The 17,949-nt window shown below is 48.2% G+C and overlaps 1 long non-coding RNA gene across 2 annotated transcripts in view; it reads left to right on the top strand.

The window, feature by feature from the left end:
* Positions 1 to 6,305, top strand: part of LOC128077805 (uncharacterized) — a 28,182-nt gene extending 21,877 nt beyond the window's left edge. The window contains exon 4 of one of the 2 annotated variants that reach the window (XR_008205195.1): positions 5,398 to 6,305. This is a non-coding gene — a long non-coding RNA (uncharacterized LOC128077805). Of the gene's footprint in view, positions 1 to 223; positions 5,376 to 5,397 lie in introns of those variants that run through there. The other variant, XR_008205196.1, reaches the window with a different exon arrangement.
* Positions 6,306 to 17,949: the final 11,644 nt, after the last annotated feature.

The following is a 17,949-nucleotide window of genomic DNA, read 5'->3' as shown; positions in this document are numbered from 1 at the left end:
TTGAACAAAGCGTTGGAGAATTTTTGGTGTTCTTAAAGACAACCTGAGGTCAGAAACAGCTTTCTCAGGAAATCTGTGGCCAGAGCAGGAAAGAGGATCCAGGTGTCCTGAGCTCTTAATATTTAACCTTTCCTCCCCTTCCCCCAAGCTGCCTGAGAGCATGTTTGGAAGGATGCCTGCTTGCTCAGATATGGTGCAGACCTTCCTTCTTCTCTTCTCACAGCTGCAAGCTTCTAGGAGGTCCTTATATGCTCAGCCAGAACACGTCACTGTGAGTACGTAGACAGAACGTCAGGACCAGGACTGAGTGCGTGGCACTGAGAAGAGAAATCTCATCTGTGCTGCGGAGCAGGAGCTCGGTTTTGGTTGTGATTCTCTGTACCAGCTGGTCTGAGTAATTACATAACGTATCGAGTCAAGACATCCTGCTTTATGAAACAAGTAAATTCATTTACAACCATCTTTTAAAGAAGATATACACTGCATGTCCTCCTTTAACTGCACTACTTTTAAGAGTGCAATCAACAAGCTATTAATTAGCTGGCTAGAATAACAGTCTCAGAGGAGACTGTGCCTGTTTTTCTTCTGCCCAGGACCTGCTCTGGTATCAGGAGGTGATGGGGTAGGTGCCTGCTGTGGCACATGACCTTTCTCAAGGTGTGAACAGAGCTTGCGTGGTTGCCTCACACTCATCACAGGATCTGCAGGGTGAGCGCCTGGGAACACATCGCTTTCCTGGTTGCATCTCTGCTGTTTCTCCCCATGCAGATTGGGAAATGTATATGGGACAGGCTCCACACAGGAGAACAGCAGGGCATTGCTGTAGGTACTAACACTAGCAACAGGGAAAGCTGGCACTGTATCACTGCTCTCTTCTTGGATCCAAGACAAGGTCTCACTGTAAGGTACAAAGAAATAAGGCCAACCACAGCTACTGTCAGCTCTGCTTCCCCACAAGCAGACATGGTATGTTATGAAGACAAAACCCCAGGGAAGCAAGAACTCCACCAGAGAGGGAACAGGTGGAGGAAACGTGAAATACATCCCAGCAAATCCATTATGGACAGTATTAGCACTTCATCTGCAACGCATGACATCGTATCACTGTTCCAGCTGCTGAATCTTTGAAGTGCCTTGTGAAACTTGTTCAGAACTCCGGAGGAGGATTTAGCTGCTGAAGCTCCCCGACCTGTTTCAGCAGGGGGGCTGTGGGCAGTTGGCAATTATTGCCAGGACGAGGCTGAGGAGCTAATGCTGGTGCTAGCAGGAAGGAGGCAGGCTGACATCGTGGTTAGGACTCTGAGGAAGTATTAGTAAAGAATAGCCTGTTTGTCTTCTTCCTATAAAATACAAAGCAAGGATGCAAATCAGCATGCACACACACCTGTGGGTGACTGACTTGCTGGGTTGTTACTGCCCTATCCCTTGCACCTGCTTGCATAGCTGTGACACCCAGATTTGACTCTTGGGGATTTCATGTGCTGTGAAGACACATCTTCTGTTGGGTGGTATCCTTGAAAATCCCCATGCTAAACAGAGCAAGTGCAAAGATAATAAGCGGGTGGGGGCGGAAATGAAGAGGTCAGTAAGAAGGGAAGGGAAAAGTTTTGGATGCCATTCAGGATAAGATGGGTGGATAGAGATGGAATGGGAGTATTTCAGAGGAACAAGCTGGGTCTAATACAAGTAGAAGCCTGCCTCTTCTGGGTTTAGTTGGGCCAGGTGGGGATCTAGCCCTACAGCGCAGTGGGCAGAGCAGCTAAGTCAATCTCAGCTTCCACAAGCATATTGTGCCTCTACATAGCAATATCTGAAAGAAAACATTTAAGAAAATTTCTACCATCTAAATAAAATCTTCTCTGGCCTACTTTAATTTGTATAGTGGATGTTTTTTATTTATCATGTGACTTGATGCTACAGCACTCACCCCACGTGGTTATTGCCAGAGCAATGGCAGCAGCACATGCCACATTTTCTGCCTTTAGAAATACAAAGCCCTGTCTCACAGAAGCTCGGACATGCCCTGGCTGATGGGAACCGCATCCTTTTGTGTGATGATTTAAAAATAATACATGCAATGCAGAGCAACAAGACGTGCTTTCCCCTGTTCCTGTGTCTTCCTGAGGGCACAGCCGGATGTTTTTAGGCCATGCTAGGGATGGCCCAGGGAGAGAAGCCACATGAGAATGAGCAGGGATGAGTTCGATCACAGGACATGAATGGAGACATGGCTAACAGATAGCAGATCTCACTGCAGATAGCAGCATCAAATTATTACTCTGTATACAATAGAGATAGAGGTCTGCTGCAGATTTCTGTGTCATTGCGCCAGTGCTGAGTGATTGTATTGCCATACACTAAAAAAAGATGGCAAGAGGCTATGCTGCTTTGAAACCTGACTCAATGTTTTTAGAGCCTGACTGAAAACAGAAGAAAAAACGGATGGTTGCCTGCATCTGGATCACATAGCTTGGGTTACAGCAAACAGGACTCTTTTGTACTAGAGGATGCTTGGGGATGTCTGAGATTCCAGACATTGGTGACTTGTCATTGATAAGTGTCTGTATCAGAGACTTCATGTATGGTCGTCATAGACAAACATTCTCAATATTCAGTGAGTTATGCGGTTACACAGAATTTGCTGCTTAACAAAAACTGCTTTGAGAAGTGTTGTGCTGTAGCATGTTCCTTCTTGTTTTGTGGGCCTGGTGCAAGACATGACCAGCCATGGTCCCTCCTTGGGATGGTCTTCCACAATTTGCCAGATTTGAGAGAACAGAAGGATGAAGATGCATTTCTCCTGGCTCAGCTACACAAATTCTTCTGTATATTCAAGTTGGATATTAGGAATGATTTCTTCTCAGAAGAAGTGGTGAGGCACTGGTGCAGACTGCCCAGGGACTTGGTGGAATCACCATCTCTGGAGGCGTTTAAGAACTGTGGAGATGTGGGACATGGTTTAGTGGGCATGGTGAGGGTGGGATAGTGGTTGGACTTGGTGATCTTAGTAGTCTTTTTCAACCTTAATGATTCCATGATTCTGTGATATTTAACTGTTTATCTTGTAAGAGGGCTACAGGAGGCTCATCGGGGCCATGCTGGCTTGTAACAAGCAAAGGAGCCACTGTCATCTTGGACCTGGGTGACTCCTGGAGCCATCTCTCCCCATGAAGCTGAGCTATGTCATATGGCTCTTGACTTTGTGATGGCTGCTTGTTGGTTTGTAGCAGAACTGGCAAAGGTGGATAGTGCTCAAAGCAGCTTCTGTACAAAGAGACAAGTCAGTCAGGTCCAGGATGGATCTCCAAGACCTGTCACACCAGAGAGCTGAGTGACAGAGGTCTGTCACATCTTGCGGGGCACAGGAATGGCAATGAAGGAGAATCAGGTGAAACTGTCAGATAGCAGTTTTTAGAGCCAACAACAGAAGATGCTATTTTTCACAGAACTTGTCCTGCACACAGTGCCAAATGAAAAATCCGAGAGCTCTTAAATAAAGAGATACCATCTTCGGTTCAGGAAATATCTGGTATTTCTGGGGAAGTGTGACTACAGGCTTTCCTGAGGTTTATATCTTTCTTAAGCATCTGCTACTGGCTGCTGACAGAGACAGGATGCCCAGCTATGGCCTTCGGTCTGTTTTTAAGAGAGACCAGACAGATTGGCTGCCACTGTCCCTGACAGGTACAACACCCTGCTTCAAAAATCACCGTCTTCCCAAAGCTCATTTTCGGTTCCCTGATTGTATGGAAGCTTTTGATGCATAATTCTGCTCAGTGGTGGTGAGGAAGACCTGTCCATCCCAGAAACCTTCATGTTGTTGGAGTGGGATGGTTGTTTCTTGGGAAAGGCTTGCAGAGCCACAGGGTGCTCTGTTTCTGTGCAGTGTGGTTCTGAACCATCTAGCCTGGCTCATAACGTGTGAGGGAAGCAGTATACTGCTGTGTTGCTTTATATGTTAACGCAGTTCTGGTGCCTTTAGGTAACTGCCTGTTTTGCTAAGCACTGCACAAAGGTTTCCAGGACAGTGCTTGGAAATTTGTTAGAGTCCAGTAAAACCTGTAGGTTGCTCAAAATGGCAACTTGGTGATTGCATCATCCGTGCTCGATATTACCAACACAGATTTCAAAATGAGACTGGTGAAGAAATTCAGAGAACTTCAAATTGGTCATCTTAGTTGCCCTCAAACCTTTTTGGCATTACACTTGCATTGTGCACAGGGATGGGAGCAGGTGCAAGAGAAAGCAGTGTGCTGGGTTTTGTTGGTTCTGTACATCAAACACGTCCAAGACGAGCAGCATGTGTCTCAGCTGCTGGTGTCCATGTCTGGCTCTACAGAAATGCTGCTGGATCAAGCTCCAGCCTGTAATCACCCTTCAGAGCCTGCTCAAAAAATAACCAGGTGCTTTGGGAATGTCTGAAGTAAAGCCTCATGCTGGATGGGAAATATTATTTCTTTTCTGTCCCATGATATGTGTATCAGAGGTGAGTCAGCCTTGCAGGAGCCATAAAAGTGTAAGCAGTAGTTTTTTCATTACAAACACTTTCCCCCGGGGAGCAAAATTAAGGCCCTTGTTTGAAAGAACTGAGACCCTTCCTGATGATATTTTGTTTTGAATTGTGTTCCAGTCTCTCAAAGCTGCTGCTCAGGACTCTTTACTCCTTAATGTTTCTATTTTTTTTTTCCTTTTCCTGGAGTAGCAATAGAACAATGACTCATTTCATAGGTAATCTAGAAATAACTTCCCTTTTACAAGAAGACAAATTGCAAGCAAGGAAGACACAATCTCTTGGGAAGCTGTGTGCCCTTTGGTATAAATCCAAACTCTCCTCAGGCCATCACAGAGTTGGATTTGGAGGGGGCAGTTCAGTGCATACAGATACAAACTCAGCACCATTAATACATCCCAACAACTCCATCGTTTCCTCTGGGCTTCTGCCACTGTTCTTCACAGGCTCTAAAGACTCAGTCTACACCCTGGTGTGCCTCACCAACCCCTTGTGTTTGGGGACTCCTTAAACACTGGCTTAGAGGTGAGGGGAGCTGCTCTGCTGCCAACAGCAGCTCCCATTGCTGCCTGAAGAGCAGCAGAACTGACAGACCACCACTGGTTTTAGACCAGCCCCTAGACAAGGTCCTGCACGTGTCAGTCTACCACTCACAAAGCTGCAGTGATGTCAGTATAGTGTGCATGAGGGGTATTAAGACAGGTGACATGATAACCCATGAACCAAGGTCAGATTCTGCTGTGTGTGACATCTGCTAGCAGCTTTAACTGGCAGTGAAGCTTCAGGCCAAGTTGTTTATATCCGATAGTCTGAAAATGTAAAATTTACTTTATTTACAGTGATTAGTTTTTTCTCACTATTTTTTCTTTTTAACTTAATTTGACAAGGGGGAACTTCACTCTCCAGAGGCAATGGAGAACCTGCTTTAAATATCAAGGAGCCTACAAACACGAACACCTAAGAGCCAAAACACGAACCGATGCTCTTTTTCCAGTACAGCTGGCCATCAAGATGCCCATCATCTGCACACTGACTCTCAGCATCCCAGACACCTCAGAGCTGTTTGTGAGCAATCTCTCAGCATCCACAGATGTCCGTTTAGTTGGTGGCTGAATGACCGAACGCGCAGCACCACAAGGGCTGACACTGCCCTGCTCTTGGCACGGACCAGCACAGCTGTGCCCAGCTCCAGTGAGTCACCTTGGTGAGCACTGTGCTCCCGCTGCTCGCAGGGACCACGGGACTCAAAGGCCACCAGCCCGGTTTCGGTGCCCTGGTTTTCTTTGCTCGCCCGGCGGTTCCTCCCCGCGCCCCACCCCGCAGCGGCGTTAATGATGGGGTAGGGATTGCTCCGGGCTGGCAGGAGGTGTGGGTCACTGTGCTGGGGCAGTGAGCTGCGGTCAGTGGGACGCCGTGACACACTGCCCCGAGCTGCAGCCATCGGGGCTGGGCTGTGCAGCTGGGAGTCCAGGGATGGCCGGGGCAAGGTGCCCTCAGAGAGCTAGGCAGCAGGTGATGGGATCAGTTTCCCAGTGATAAGATTGTTTTCTTCTCCCAAACTCTGGGCCTGGCTCTCTGCAGCTGGGTGCAGCGCTGCCCAGCTCTGTGTCCAGCCCCAGTCCTTCCCCGGCCCGGGGATCACTGCCAAAGCCCAGCACAGGGCAACCGCTGAGCTCCTCTTTTCCTTTTGAAAGCTTACATAAAAATGATGATAAGCTAAATCTAGATCTATGCAGCAATTATGTGGGATGCCAGACCTTGCACCTGTAGCATAATACATAACAGAGCCAGCTAACTGCCTTGTCTAATGATTGCTCTGAACAGCATACAAATCACATTATGGGGGGTGAGCTGAGAGCCATTTTTCAGCTGAAGCTGATGAGCTTGCAAAGACTTTCTTTGCCCCGTTCTCCCAGACTGCAGGTTTGTCCTCTTCTCCTTGGAATCCTTCCTGTTATTTTTCTACCTTCCTGTCACAGGATGCGACGTTCATTACAATAATAGATCAAACTTTGAGTGGAAAAACTCTGCTTTACAGTTGTCTTTAGGATTTCCCAGTTTCATTTCCTCAACCCATAATGAGCAGGTGGAGTGTTGTCACAGGATGCTTGGGTAGGCAAGAGATGCCTATAAACGTTATCCCACCTTAACCTCTCAGCTGTCGCCTTGAGGTGGGATAGGCCATCTCCTGAGGTACCTTGGGTCAGGAGCTTGGATAACTGGAAAAGACCAGCTCCTGAATACCAGTCAGGCAATGGCAGAAGATGACTCCCACTTTCATAATGGAGAGGACAACTCCTGCTCTCTCTGGGAACTTAAAATGTCCATCTTGATTTCTTAACCTGGAATGTGCTTTGGAAACCCTGTCTGGAGAGTCTGCTTTGTCTCTCTGCACCTGAATACTTTTGAAGCGTGGTCAGAGATGTTTCCAATGTGTGCTCTGGATTCTCTGGTGAGAGACACAGGAGGAAGTTTTGAGGTGGAAGAGCAACATCGGTGTCAATTTGTTTGGAAGGATTTTTGTGGACTGGACTTCTGTGGGTTTGCTTGCTTCCTGTTACTCTTATGTTATCAGCATGAAAATATTAAATTATGTGACCAATGTAGCCAGTAAGACTGGCCACAGCTATTATATAACGTCTGGTTGCTGTAAACATCTCCATGATCGTTTCTTTGATTGCAGTGCAAACATATCCTGTGCACAATATGTGGGTTACCAGGTAGATTTATGCCATGACTCAGGATGAGCCAATATCATAAGCAAATGTTAATGAAGGGTGGGATTTTCATTAGTTTCTCTGTATTGACCTATTTCACTTCCTATCCAAGGCAGCAGCTAAAGAGTGCTGGCCTAAATGGATCAGCATTCTGCAGCCCAGAATCGTGATCCAGGGCTGGAGGGAGCCCTGTTCTCCCTAGGGTGGCTGTTCTCATCTGACATTATGACAAATAGTCCTAGGCTCCTTCTGTATTAAAAATAAAAGCCTTGAACTTGCATATTTCCTTATGGAAAAAAATAGCTATCTTGGGATCCTGCTTATACAACTGGAACAACTTTTGTTCTCCACCCCACCTAAAGACAAGCAAAAGGCTTTTATGTTCTCTAGGTTATTAATGAGCGGGGCTTCCTCTGCTGAGAGGATGTTTGGAGCACTGCTCAGGTTCCTCAAATTGGGACAAGTGATCTTATATCACCTTCCCAAGCTAATTGCCAGCCATTAAAAGACACATTTTTAGTAACATCTTTTGCCAAATTATCCTCTGCCTTTGCCTGCTTCATCATAGCACTTTTTTACAGGTAAACAGCTCTCTGCTCTCCAAGGAGTAGAATTAAGTGGCTTTATGACATTTTAAAAAGGGAGAGACATTAATTTGTGCTCCCTGTTCTACCTTCCGTTTAAAAAAGGAAAATAACTGGGCAGTTTGTAGAGCCTGGTGCCCAGAAGGAGATACTGTGAGATGATCTAACCCGATAAATCAAAGGAAAGTTGGACAAAGGAGTGACTTGCTCAGAAACAGATAAAAATTATCCCCAACTGAAGGCAGACTCGGTAACAAAGCACTGGTCTGACAGCCAGTCCACCCTTTCCGCAAACATTATGCAGCAGGTAACAGAGCTATGCTCATGAATCATTGCCTTGTTTATTAAAAGAACAAACAAACAAACAAAAAGCAAATATCTGACAGCAGTGATGGAGTGACTGAGCAGGCGTTCAGCTTGCCTGCTGCATCCTGGGAAAGCCCTGCACAGCAGGGAGAAGGGAAGAACACCCATGGCCTGCAGTGCCACGGGAGCTCTGGCAGGTGGGTTTTTTAGTGTCCGAGGAGTTTCTGTGCAACTGAGAAGCAGAAGTGGTTTGGATTTTCCTATGTTGAAGCCTTCCTGTCTCTATTCTCACTTCATGTGTAATTAAGGGATTTTTTTAAAGTACACCAGAGAAACCCAAACAACTGAGCCCTGCTGTGCATAACACTGGGTCTACCTCAAGTGATGCTGTGGATGAAGAAACATTTTTCCATCTGCCTTTTCTCTGCTCACATAGTAGTCTTTGGCCTTCTGCTTTGCACATGGGCTAAGGGGAGCTCAAAGTGCCCCACGTAGCTTCCAAGTGGGGGGAAGTGTGGCTGTGTGCCAGCTGTGGGCTGCTTGGATGGGGTCACAGGGCTGCACTGCAAGGGCTGAGCTGGCTGAGCTTGTTCTGCGAGAGGCAGATGCTCACCGGGGTTTGCTGGAGGGTGAGGTAGAGCTCTGTATTGTGAATACACTGGGAATCCCAGCCTGCACCACCCAGCTTGTGGAGGATGCTGGATCCATCCTACACAGGCGTTACAAACTGCCACTAGCTTTATCACCACAAACTCTTCAAGCTGTGATGCAAAGTCATCTTGGCAATAGCCCAGAATATTCTTCACATTCACATATAACTACTCCACCATCCCTTTGGATTCTCCACTGCTGTGTACAAGATTTCTGCAGAGCATCCTATGTTGTAAAAGCCTTAAGACGGAAATGGTGTTTCGGATCAGTGTTTATGCGGCACCTGGCTTCCTGCCAGTCTGGCCAAAGACTGGAGTCCCTTCATATTTCCACATCAGAGAAAGGTTAATCATAACAACCCTCGGCCTCTTGCATGTCTAGGTGATGAATCCTTCCCACGCCTCTGTAGGACCAGTGCATGTAGGAGATCAGTCTTGAGGTGGGATGCCACAGTACCCCAGTACTGAAAGCTCACAGGCTGAGAACTCTGAGAAACACTGCCCCTTTGCATAGGTAGGAAACTGATATACAGGGAGGGGAGAAGAACACGTGCATATAACCAGCTGGAGAGAACTGCACTGGTCAGGCCTCTGTGCTCCAACCAGGTGTGTGGCTGCCCTGCATCTCCCCAGCATGGTGTCATCATGATAGCCATGCCATGCCATCACAACCCCAGCAAGCAGCCAGTGGCTTCATCCCAGCACACTGCTCTTGTGCAGAGGAAGCAGCAGCACAGTCAGGAAGCAGCAGAAGAGCCTGCTTAGTCTGCTGAGACAGATGTCCACCCAACAGGGCCTGGCCCAGGTGGGAACCTAGTGATAAGTGCTTAGCGCTCACATTGCCCGTCTATAACTGCAGCCGGTAGCTCTTTGAAACATACAACTTGCCAAAGTGGGTTAACAGGAGTGGTGTAATAGGAGGGATTAATGTCTGGCTATGATCCTGCCATCTGCTATTTCCTACACCTGCTCCTGGTACGTGTCAGCACCAGGAGAAGCAGCTCTGACCTGTGGAAGAACTGAGCTGGCTGCACAGGGATGTTGGTGCCTGGAAACTTGGGTCACCTTTCAGGTCCTCAATGTGCTTCAATGATTCCCAGCCCTATTTTTTGGCCATTTAGCATCATTTTTGCTACAGTCCATCCACATCCACTTCTCCCATCTGGGATGCAGGGTTACTGTAGCACAGGCAATGGGAAGCCAGCAGGCATGGAATTATGGGATGTGGGCAGGGGCCAAGGCAGATCCAGCGCAGCTGCAGCATCTCCATCTAGGAGACAAGCCCAGCTCCTGCCTCTCTGTAAGGGTGTGGGTGTTTCTGGGAAACCAAAGCTCATCCCCATGTATAGGAGGTGAAGGCTCAGCTGGAGGAAGGAGAATTTTACAGCCAGCACCTGGTTCTGCCTGCACCGTGTTATGAAACGTGCCATGCACCAGTGTCAGCTCTGCCGACCTCAAAAATGCAAAAGTTCTGAGTCAACCACTTCCCTTGTTCCCCCAGCGTGAGGTTTCCATGCAAAGAGTGTTCTGGTGTTCTCATTTCCTTCTTCTGTCAAGGACTGCAGGAGACACACTTTGCAGGTGTCTTCCATCAGAGCAGCTGCAGTGAGGTAGCTGGGCTGTGGGAGCACCCCATCAGCTAACTGAGAACATACTAATTGAGAACCTCCAGCCAGACCATGAGTGTCTGATAGGGTTCCACAGCAACAGGAGGATGGGGCAAAGTGGGTGGCTGGCAAAGTGTTGTGTGATAGTAGGAAGGCTGGGCAAGGGGATTCAGCATAGCCCTGTCTGTAAGGCTGCATCCTCCTCCACTTGGTGGTCTGGTCCCTGCTTCCCTGAGAAAGATGGATGAGATGGTACCTATGGGTACAGGAGCAGGAAGGCATCTGGATTGGAAGGAGTTGGGTTGTTGAATAAGCATGTGTTTTTAGCACTTAAGGATGACTTAGCAATGGCAGGTCCTTACCAGGAGCTTGTCTGGAATGATCTAAAGTCTTCTGATAGATGTTTACTGTAATGTAGAGCATTCTCTATAGAGCAGTTTGTTCCACAGCACCTTAAATATTTAGATTGGGTGCTTTACAGGGACTCCAGAAAGACAAGTCCTGGTTGAGTGGGTGCAGCATGTGTGATGGCTCAGGTGCCAGAGGGATGTGGACTTGCCCTGGGGCATTCTCAGGGCCACTGAGGTTTCCAGCCTTATTGCACCATACGGATTTCTCTTATGTTTTTTTGTTTGTTTGTTCTGTAAGAAAGTATAACTTCATTTCTACATTTTATTCTGTGAATTTGAGTGAAGTTCTGTTTTCTGGTTCACTCAATATTATCTGACATGGCTCCACTGCAGTTAACATTTGTTCTCTGGGACGTCTAAAACAAATATTGCATGACTTTATCCCCAGCCCCTCAACATATCTGTCTATATTAGCAGCTCTAGGCTGGTTTAACAGCATGTCTTATCTGCAGATTCCTGTTTAGTTTGAATTTTGCAACTGACACGAAGCCCTGTTACTGTTGATGTCAGAAAGAGAGCCATGAGCAGCCTGAATGAAAGGGAACATGTCACCACACAGCCTTTCTGCTCAGTGCTTTTAAGACTCTGCTCTATGTTAACCTGTCTGCACTTGGTCTGCAAGCCCCTATATTTCCTGTGCTCTTTCTCTGTGGGTTTGCTGGTAATGCTCATGGATCAATAGGGCATTTGTACCCTTCCACCTTCCCCAGGTGTTCCCCTCCATCTGACAGCAGCAAACATGTTTTGAACAAAGCACAGAGGGTCAGCCCACTCAAGCTGGCTGGTGAGGTGCTATGAATTAGTTGGCAGGTTTTAATCCAGTAAAGCCTAGTTAACACTGTCCTTGTGCAGTAAGCTGATTATGATAAATAAGCATGCTGTGTCTTAGCAGATGCCTGAAATCAGATCAACCAAATGCAGTTAGACTGGCCAGGAGGCTTTTTCTTTTTTCTTTTTTTTTTTTCTTCCTTTTTTTCCACCCTCCTTTTTTTTTAAATCCCACTCATGTAAGACTGCACTGGTTTTGCAGTGAGCTTCACACAGGACCTGGCACTGAGAGGAGCTCCGGGAGCTCTCATGAAGCCCTGGCAGCCTCCATCTTATCTGGGATGGAGATGGGGGACAGCTATGGGAGCTGCACAACACAGGTAACTGCAGTGAACTCAGTGTTGCTCCTGCAGCCCCATCATGCATGAGGCAGGGGCCAGGCAGAGTGTGTTGGATCTTGTCTTGCAATTTCAGGGAAGCTTCTGGCTTCCTAGAGAGCAAAACATCCTGGCACACTGAGAGTTGCTCTCTGGGATTCCATCCCTGCCCCTGGAACTGCCCCATGCACCAGGATGCTGTGATGTGGACTGCTGTCACTGCTCGGCAAGGCCTTTGTGAATGGGGAAGATCATGTGGAGCTTGAGCTCAGAGTCCAACCAGCAGTTCTCTGGTTAGGGCCATCCCATCCCCTGCAGCTCATCGTGCGGCCGTGTCTCTGCAGACACCGCAGGCCCATGGGGAGCGTTCCCAGCACTGATATGGTCTCCAGAGTAAGAATTCCAGCATTTCATGTCTGAATGCCAGCTCTGTTGAGTGCTGGGGAGAATAAAGCTCCCATTTAGGATATTGCTGCTGTCTAAGAGGCTTTAGGGATTCTTAAAACTCTTGTCTCTCAGGAAACAGTCTGGCTTCATCTGTTGCCAATTAGAGCCACAGGACTTGGGCTGAGTGCTTGCAGCTCACTATTGACACTGTCTACCCCAGGGATGCACGTGGTGGTCATGTAGGGATAAAAAAGGGATAAAACCCTCCCCCCCCACGAGAAGTGCTGATGGAGTCACTGTCCCTGGAAGTGTTCAAGAGAAGGGTATATGTTGCACTGAATGACATGGCTTAGTGGGCATGGCAGGAATGAGTTGGTAATTGGACTCGATTCTTAGTGATCTTTTCCAACTTAATGATTCTATGATTCTAAGTGGAGAAGTTTGGGATAGACAGGAAGGACCTGGCATCATCTGGCTCAGCATTGGCCCAAATTAGGGCTTCCCATGGGAGCTGGGGGCCAGGAGAGGGCAGTCACCATAAGGCCTGGGGTTCACAATGGCAGATCTGTTGTTTGACCAAACCAGCTCCTTTCTGATTTCTCTGGCCCTGGTGCCATTGTGGCCACTGCACTTTGCGATGATCTTTGAGTTTTGAAAGCCCCAGGGTTATTCTCCCTTTCCATCATTTTTGGAGTGCAAGAAAACCCAGGCCACCATCAAGCCACAAGGAAAGAAGGAGAACTGAAACATCTCACTTGTTAGATCTGGTTGCCTCAGGGGTATTAAAACAGTACTGAAATAGGAAGGAGGACACATCCAGCCAGCAGCCGAGCAGGTCTTGTGAGTGGCCCTGCTCTGCTTTAGATGTCTCTCATCACTTGTGTCCCACACTGTTGGCACTGTGGCCCCCACCTACCTGGCCATGCCTCCTCCCCCAGTGCCAGCTCCCTTGTTCACCTCCCTGGTCCCATTCTGTGAGCAGGTGTTGACTCCTCTGTGGTTTCGCTCCCCTGATTTTTCTCAGTTCTTTATGAAACCAGAACATGCATACAGCCAGGCCATCGGGGAGCTGCACAGGCTGCCCATGCTGGGTGGAGAGCTGCTCTGGGAAGATACCAGTATGATGTGAGGGGGCACAGAGTATTTCATTTCTGCATGCTGCCACATTGAGGAGAGACACATGGAGGGATGTGGCTTCTGCAGTGCTTCACTGTACTGTTTCCACCAAGCTTTACCAAGCAGGGAGAAAATGGAGACATCTTCACAGAGTCCTGAGGCTTCAAAGAAAGCTCAGACAACCCTAGGCAGGTGGTTTGTTTGGGATTCCAAAAGGGGCTTGAATGGAAGAGGTCCCAGAACGGGACCTCTGGGTTTCTGGCCTCAAGTAATCTCCCTTTTCGCCCTTCCTTTAAACACAAACCTGCAGGAGCAGAGGACAGTATCAGCAGTGGAGAATCCCACACCACAGGAAAACTCAGGTCTCAGCAATGTCTGCCTGCTGGCACAGGAATTTCTGACAGTGAACATTGGGCCTACTTGGGTTTTGGGTTCTTTGGTGCTGCATTTCTCCAGCCAATTAATTACTGTAATGAGGGTGAGGCTCTTATCAGATCCAGGAGGAGAGCAATGGGATAAAACAGAGAGTAGATAAATGCATGAACAATGTTTCCCTATGGAAAGACAAGAGGGGACTCCAGGAGGTGATGTAGATCAGAAGTCCCCATACACAGAGGGGCATGCAGCACCCACCTGGGCTGCAAATACATGATGTGCATACACAAGAGCTCCAGCTGGTTGCTCCCAGAGCTACTGCAGGTGGTGGGGCTGGGGGCAGAAAAGACAGGATGGGTGGGTGGGTGATGAAATGCACACCCTCACCCTGCTGCTGGCTTGCAACACACTTGAGATCAGACAAACAGATGGAGGGGCCTGCTGACTAACCCCACACCTGTCTGCTGAGTCCCACTACCTGTTTTTGGGCTGGGTGAGCCCCGTGGTGTGGCAGGAGGACACTCAGAGCCAGGCACTCTTGTGGCCATGATTTGAGCCACATGTAGCAGTGAGGAGCAACTGTTTGGAGTGTGTGATGGTGTAGAACAAAAGCGTGTGGGTGGCTGGGGGTGTTAATGCTGGCAGTAATTCCCAGCTCTGTGACAATGAAGCACTGATTGCATCGCACACGCTGGGCTGGATCCGGCATTGCTCCTCTTGCTGGAAACAACTGATGAAAGCAATGGGAACTGCTATCTGAGATCGCGACTGTGGGATCAGGGACATGATGACACTCTGCTTTCCTTATCATATTATCTCTGGCTCTTTCCACTACTTGAAAAGTTCCACCCTGGACTCACAAAGAGTACAAAGCACCCCTGAGAGCTGCACGAGCCCCAAGCATCCTTTATGCCAGCTGCTGGTCAGTGCTTAGCTGGATGTGCAAGCACAGCTGTGCTGGGCTTTCTGTTTGCCTTCAGTACACAAAAGTAATTTCTCCTACTCAGTAGAGGAGACATAAGTACCCTCCCTCTGGCCATTTCATTCAAGGGAAGTAGAGAGAAGCTGAGGAGTGTGGTCTGCATGGAACTGGAGCTGTTTTAACAGCTGTCAGTCTCAAGTGTAGGCAGCCACAGCAAATAAAGTAAATCAAATTTCTTTTTTCTCTGTTTGAGTATCCAGCTCTGCAGCGGACAAGGAGGTTGGAGAACCAAGACATACAGGTAATCAGGAGGTGGGGCATCAGAGACATGGAGGACCAGGAGGTGGGGGGTGGGGAGAGGGGGGGGGGGGGGGGTCACTGCTGCCCACCCAGCACACAGCCCCACCAGGCAGCTCTGCTCCTCCTTCTCCATTTCTCTTCTGGTAGCACATAGATCTTTTTTGTGGGTTCACTGTAGATGCTGAGCACTCCTGCTTACTTTCCTTTCTCACTTGTCATTTCAAGTATCAGCTGTTTTGACAGCATGTTACAAATTTGACCTAAAAGTATTCATCTAGTTTACAGCTGGTGCTGCAGGTACTCAGGAGGGGGCCCGTGTCAGTGCTTCCATGGCTGTAGCCATGGAGGAGTTGCATTCCCAGGGGAGCACACCGGCTCAAGCCATGAGAGGATGTGCTCCTTCCACCTACTTGTTTCACAGTGACAGAAAGACAAGTCTAAACTATTACAGACGTGGCTTATTTGCAGTTACCATGCAGTGAGCTGCTAACACATTCTGACCCGTGTGCCTAAAGGTGGGACAGCCATGTGATCCCTGCGTCTCCAGATCATGTGTGTGATTTCATAGTCCTTAAGGTGTGACAATCTGGTCTGTTTATTCCCAAGCCAACCCCCACAACTTGTGCTTGATGACAACATTTCTTGACTTGAAGGAGAGGGAAACTCCACCACTTCCTTTGTAGCTTGTCCCAATGGTTTGTCATTCTTACTTCCAAAAATGTGAGGCTCAATTCTCCCATGAACTTGTTTGACTCTGGTTCCCCTTACAACAGTTTGTGCTGGCCTCACCCACTGTGTGCAGTGCAAGCAGGGCAGTTGAGTGAAAGTGTTTCAGGTAGAATCTGGTAATTCCATACCATTTTCTATAGAACTGCAGCTTATTTTCTGCAGGGAGGTGGTGGGCAAAATACTCTATATTAGCTGGTGAGCAATAGCCTTCCTGACTCAAAAGCCCACCTCCATGCTTTCTTCGCTCTCTGCCTCTGATTCTGTCACAAGTTTTCTTCTGCAGTTAATTTACAGGGAATCCCCTGCTGGAGGAAGGAAACAAAAATAGAAGATTCCTTTTTGGGAATATGCACTACGTAACTAATCACACTGTGACTGCATTGTTAGAAGAAATGATTTTGGAAATAAGTCTCACAGAAATCCACAGCCAGAGCATCTCTAGTTCTGCAGAATTAGCTGGCTGGCAGCTGCTGTACAGATGCAGCCCAATCCTTTTCTGTGATAGCAAAAGGCAGTGCCTCAGTGTGAGCTGAGTAACTGTCCGTTTTATAAGTCCTTTGCAGTGCACATTGCAGTAAAACAACTCTGCAATTAATCACACAGGCAGAAGTGAAATCTAAGTGTGATTTCAGCTCTGTCTCTGCTTCCAGAGCCTTTCTTAAATTCTCTTCTAAGTGCATGGAAGAGAAAAAAAAAATGATGAGTGGAAAGAAAGAATTCCCATATCTTCGCGTGTTTGCTGTGCAGCAGTGGGGCTGAAGGCACAAGTGGAGCTTTTAGCATTGTACAGTAAGGAAATATCAACACAAATGCTGTGACTAATGGCTTCATCTCCCACTGACCTGCGCTTGCTGGAGAGCTAATGCAATGGTACCTGACACAACTGCAATGCACTTTCTCATAATCCCACGTGTCAGGATCAAAACTGGTGTCAGCCATCCCTCTGGTTTGTCTCACACAGATGCCTGGACTTGAGTAGGGAAAGCACCTGCAGCAGAGTCCTTAGTGAGCACCTACCACAAGGCTGGGCTTCTGGCTGTGCAGGCACATCCTCCTGCAGAGAACCCCATATGTGCTCCCCTGTCCGTGTCTGCTCAGCCAGCAGTGTGGCAGACACTGGGGCTTCTCCTCGTTCTTCTCAAGCTCAGCCTGTCCAGGACATCAATATCTGATGGAACAAAGCGTTTCTTGCTGTATTTTCAGGACTGGCTCCAGGGCAGGTGCCTGTGTTCTCCCTGTCACTGAGATGTATGCAGTGATCTGTTGCTCTCAGTTCTCACCTTCTCACAGATGCTGCCAAATTTTTTCCTTTATCATCTTAATTTCAACTGTTTGTTTTCCACTGTTATGGAAGGCTTTAACTTGAATGTTAAAAACCCCAAACGGGTGCTTTCATATCTGGCTGCAGAGCATCCAGTGCCATTCCCTGACTCACCCCATGAGAAGTATGCAACCCACACCACGCTGTCCCTGGGCTCACTGGTGTGTCCCACAGATCTCCACCCATCACCCACAGCCTGCTGCATGCATCCCGTGTGTACCAAGCTGGGAGCGTGGCTGTGCAGGCCCCTTCCTGGCTTCCAGCTCCTTTGCATAGCAAAATCAAGCCTTTGTCCTGCTCTGCATCGTGGGGCTGGGTTTCCTGCAGACAGGGACAATGCCCTGTTGTTCAGGGCCAGCCTGCAGCTAGGGGCCGTGCTTCCAGCACCTCCCCGCACCCCCTACTCACAAATGTGAATACTTTTTGTGGGGAAGGATCCCAACCAGCCACAGGTGAGGTGAAGGGCTCTGAAGCATGAGACGATGGGACTGAACCCTCTGGGAACAGCGGTCCTTCCTGGGTCAGTTTGAGGAAAGCCAAGGGTGGAACATTTGTTTCATGCCAGAGTTCTTGCACCTCTGCTCGCAGCACTATAAGAGCTCTGGGTCCCTAAGATGGGAGACGTTGGGAAGCCAAGGTAGGAGTGGGGAGCAGACGCTTTGCCTGCCCTTGGTAATTACTATGGGATACTGCCAAGATGTGCAAACAGCTCTCCTGTGGTTTCTCTCCTCTTTAAACACATTTACAGAAAGTACATAAGCATGCTGACCTTGTGACATGGCAGTTACCATATGGTGCCAGCATATGGGAAGCGTGCTCCCAGCTGTGACTGTCATCCTGCTGCTGCACTACAACACTCTGTTCCTTTTG

This window comes from Tympanuchus pallidicinctus, unplaced genomic scaffold, assembly GCF_026119805.1.
Source record: "Tympanuchus pallidicinctus isolate F22 unplaced genomic scaffold, pur_lepc_1.0 scaffold16, whole genome shotgun sequence".
Classification (NCBI taxonomy): domain Eukaryota; kingdom Metazoa; phylum Chordata; class Aves; order Galliformes; family Phasianidae; genus Tympanuchus; species Tympanuchus pallidicinctus.
This window is presented reverse-complemented; position numbering and strand designations above follow the sequence as displayed.